Genomic DNA, 4,785 nt, shown 5'->3' with positions numbered 1-4,785 from the left:
TTTTAGATTTTGCTAGTTCCGATTTAGTTCTTTTTGGAACTCAAGGTGCTACAGCTAGTGACCTTAACGCTTAAGAAATTTTAAATTCCTTGCAAAATTTCACTGATTACGAAAATGGTTCGAGTCTTATTGCGAAAAAATAAGGTGTTACAATTTGGAAGCCAAAACTGACCTTTTCCATTCCCTAATTTTCGCCCTCAATCTCGCCAATTACCAATTCAGTTATCAAATTCAAATCATTTTGAATTTCAAAAGAATCCTATCACAATTCAACCGCATTAAAAGTTCAAATAAGGTTGTCTTATCTTCTCCATTCTGATTTCCATTTTTTTAATTATTGTGTATCCATCGTTTCAGTTCTTGCATCATGCAACTAACATCTAAAAAATCTCTAATTTTTTATTCAGAAGATCCTAATCAAGAAGAATTGAGATTTAAAAGGTTGCATGGCCCGACAATTATGATAAATCAAAGTTCCATCAAGAGAAAATTGAAAAAGAAAGTACATGCATCTTCTACATCAAAGGATGCGAAAACCCCAAAGAAAAGGGATAGAAAGGTTGTCCCTCCCATTAATCGACCAACACTATCCATGGTATGCATATTTTACCATATATGTATCCCCTGTTTTTATTTATTTTCTTTAGATCTGATAAAGAATTTTTTTTATTATTATGTATATTGTTTGAAATACGCAGTTCTTTCCCATATACAATAATTTTTCCATTTTTTGTGTTAATTGTTATTGCATCAAAAGTGAAGAGAATTGTATCTAAGTTAAGTACTCAAATCACATTTACTTTGTAGGTTGTTTTTTGTATAATGTATCATTCTCACAGAATTACGCAAATGGATATGAGATTTTATATGTTATACGTATATACAGAATAATTAAATATTGTACCTCTTATATTTTGCTGTTATTTAGTATCAAATAAAGTGAACATTATTGTATCTAAATGGTTGCTTAATTCACAATTTAGCATGTAGGTTGGTTTTGGTATTGTGCATCATAGTCATAAATAATTCCCCATATGATACTTAAACAACATAAGTAGGTTATGAGAATTTATATTTGTATCATATTTAGTTGTGTTACTATAGATGACTTGTTGCTATTTAGTATCAAATAAAATGAACATTATTGTGTCTAAGATAGTTTCTTAATTCACAATTTGGCATGTAGGTTGGTTTTGGTATGGTGCATCATAGTTAAGGGTAATGTCTCATATGATACTTAAATAGCATATAATGGTTATGAGAATTTATATTTGTATCAAATTCAATTATATCATTGTATATGAAGAATAATCGAATTTGTGCATCTTTTATGTCTTCTTGCTATTTAGTATTAAATAAAGCGAAACATCATTATAATTCTGTAATAGTTTAGTATTTCTATCTGTAGGTATGCATGTATCATGTACTTTTTTTTATTAATAAACATCATTTATGTAATTGCAGAATATGATTTATGTAATTAAACATATTCCAAAGCACTCCCTAAAGTTTGATCCTACCTACAACTCCAATTTTATTGAAGATTTAGTCTTGTCAAAAAAGGAACATGGTATGAAATTATTCAAGGATATCATATTTGTTCCATACCTAAATATCCCCAAATACAACTATTAAGGTTATCTTACCAAGTAATCATATCTGCTAGAGATTGAACAAGACAATCTAGATAAAGAAATTCAAATTCGGCATGCCAAAGGAAATGTCTTGCAATTTAGTATCAAAGAGTTTTCTATCATCACTGGTTTGAAATGTAAAGAAAATATCATAGATTTTACTTATTTAGATTCAAAACCAGTAAAATGGTGCAAAGATATACTCCTAATCTAAATTTTAATGTAAATAAAGGACATTTGGTAGATCCTTTTATGCAAAATGGTTGGGACAACATTGATGATGCCCTTCAGATGACTATCTTGTATTTTATCTATAGATTTGTATATTCCCAACTTGGTGATGCAGCATTCCTATAAAGGACTTCTTCATGGTAGAAGATGGCAGCTATGAACAGTACCTGTGGGGATAACTTTCCTTCACAAAGTTAATGAAATAATTTAAAAACGAGTACACCCCAATAAAAAAAATGTATCATTTTAATGGACTCCCATACACACTTAATGTCTGGATATATAAATGTGCGTCTGTAATAATGACGAGATAGATGTAAAGAAAGAAATGGTATACCAAGGATATGCAATTGGAAAGTTGTGGCTCCAAAGCCCAAATTTTAGATGGTTATGAAAACCATCTTTACTGAGGTAATAACTACATAACAACATTTTTACTTTTTTTTTAAGTTTGCGATACATTATTACTTTTTTTCTCATGATGTTTTACTATTCATTTGTATAGAATGATTGTTCTAATATTCATCCCACTCCCAAAGAAATCAAATCACTTCATTTACCAGATAACATTCATGTACCTCCAAGTCAATCAGATTCATCAATTGTTAATAATGAGAAGGTGCACTCGGAGGAGGTTTCTGATTTTGATGACTTCTCATCAAAACCTCTAGAGCAACTTTTAAGGAGTTCAACATGAATTTCTAGTGCAGCGTCTACCGCACGCCAAGAGGATAAAGAGTGTACATACACATAAATATAATTTGCCTAAATCCACAAAATCACATGAACAATCAAATCATTCATTTCAAACTCCAAATTCACTACCGCAACAAGTCTATGATGTATCTGGTGTTCCTCATAATACATTCTTTGGAAAAATAGCTTTGAATAGTGTAGGAATTAAGGGTCTAAAGATTTACATGAAATGTTATGTAAGTAAACTACCATATGATTTAAACATTTGTTTGTTCATTATTAACTTCATTTTATATATTTAATTTGAATTTAGGTTGACAACATAATTGGAGCTCTTGACAATAAAATTGGAGCTCTTGAGACGTTAATAAGAAGAAAACATTCTGAATTGCTGTATTTTGCTTCCCTTCTCAATTTTTTGTTATACTGATTTTTTGAATCATTGAGGATACTGAAGGTGCCGCACATGATGGATGATTTTGTAGAGAAAGATAATATTGTTCCACAACCCAATTCTTATAACTTCTACTAACAAATCATTTCACCGACGCAGATAAATTTTGCAAATGTTGATCATGATGTTGATGTACCTACTGTGGAGGTTGGAAAACGAAAGGTTTCCGAAGAAAATGTTTCAAAGGTACGTACATGTCTCATACTTACATTAGTATTACATGCATTATTATTTGTTTCAATCCCTAAAATATTTTAAGAATATATCATGTTTAATGATTGATACTTTAATTTATGAATTAGACGTTACTATTTTTGTGTATCACTTATTGTACTTTATACATTAATAATGTATATGATACTATATTTAATTTTGAGAAAATGGTCAAATGCCCCCTTAATCTATTATCGGATTTATACACTTAAGCCTCACGGGGTCCTATGACGTTTTGAACTATTTTATAAGAAAGTAAATCTAGGAAAATTTAGCTAACTGTTCAAAAAAAACTTATTTAGTGGTAACATCCATACTTTAATAATATTAGTAAACATGTCAAAAATGTCATTATTTTAAAAATAAAAAAAATATTATGATATAAATCACGTTTTCTCTCTCCTTGTTTACACGCATGCTTTCTCTCACATAGATTACACACTCTCCTATACTTTGATAATTGGATAAATTTAAAGTCCTTTAATTAAGCTCTTTTCAATTTCTCTCTCTAAGTTTGTTCCAAATCAAATCAAATATCCCCAGATTTCATATTCGATATATTTTTATTTTTGATTTTTTCCCTTTAATTTCGTTGCAAGATTGTATTGAAGATTAACATTGAGTTGGGTATTATGTTTATCATATTCTTTATTATTTGCTTACTGATTTTACTGTTTTTTAAATAAACTTTGATTTGTTGTTGTTCTTAAATCCTATTTTATGATTTGATAATTCAAAATTCTCTCTTCAATGGACGATTTCAAGAGAGTTACTAGATGTATTGGAAAAATAATTAATTCTCTTTTGATTTTCCATCATTTAATCTTTTTTCACTCAAGAAATAAACAACAATGTAGGTTCCGCTACTAAATCTACGAAGGATAGACGATGGGGAAAAATGCAGTACTGACGGTGTGCAAAATCCCACATAAATTCTTAATGACGAAGTTGAAGAAGGCCAAATTGTTGGAGAAGAGGTATTTTATTTTGTTGCATGTTTTGTGCCTTGCATTTTTAGTTGATTTTGTTTAGTGATTTTTAAGTTTCAAATAAATACATGTTACAATGTGTTTGTACTATTACCAAATAGATCTGGAAGTGTATATGGAATTTTTGTTCTGTTATAGTTAGTATATATTTTTGTATTTCATAGACTTGTTGTATTTTGTATTCTATTTTTTTTGTGTGTGTGTAAGTTATGTCAATGTGAAACATATTATGCATTTGATTAGTATGTATTTTGTATTTCATAGTTTTAATGTTTTTTTGTATTCATAGATTTGGAAGTGTATATTGAATTTTGATTCTTTTATAATTAGTATGTATTTTTGTATTTTATAGATTTGATGTACTTTGTATCCATAAATTTGGAAGTGTATATTTGTATTTCCTAGAATTAACTTTGATTTGGTTGAAATTGGTCGGTATATGCATTATCCTTGAGGTAGAAAAGAATTCGAGTGGTTGCTACAGAGTATCAACAAGGTTTTGACTTCTGAAGGTCAATATTATAGAATATGTGGTATACCTGCTGTCCTTCAAATATGGATATACGAG

At 29.1% G+C, this 4,785-nt stretch overlaps 1 long non-coding RNA gene across 1 annotated transcript; it reads left to right on the top strand.

Annotated features, from left to right (window-relative positions):
- The first annotated feature begins 290 nt into the window (after positions 1-290).
- LOC138349045 (uncharacterized) lies at positions 291-4,299 on the top strand. Its single transcript, XR_011221576.1, has 3 exons — positions 291-595; positions 3,115-3,201; positions 4,086-4,299. It is a non-coding gene; the product is annotated as an uncharacterized lncRNA (long non-coding RNA).
- The last annotated feature ends 486 nt before the right edge of the window (positions 4,300-4,785 follow it).

Source organism: Solanum lycopersicum, chromosome 6, assembly GCF_036512215.1.
Source record: "Solanum lycopersicum chromosome 6, SLM_r2.1".
NCBI lineage: Eukaryota > Viridiplantae > Streptophyta > Magnoliopsida > Solanales > Solanaceae > Solanum > Solanum lycopersicum.
The sequence above is the reverse complement of the archived record's forward strand: the minus strand, read 5'-3'. Positions and strand labels throughout refer to the sequence as shown.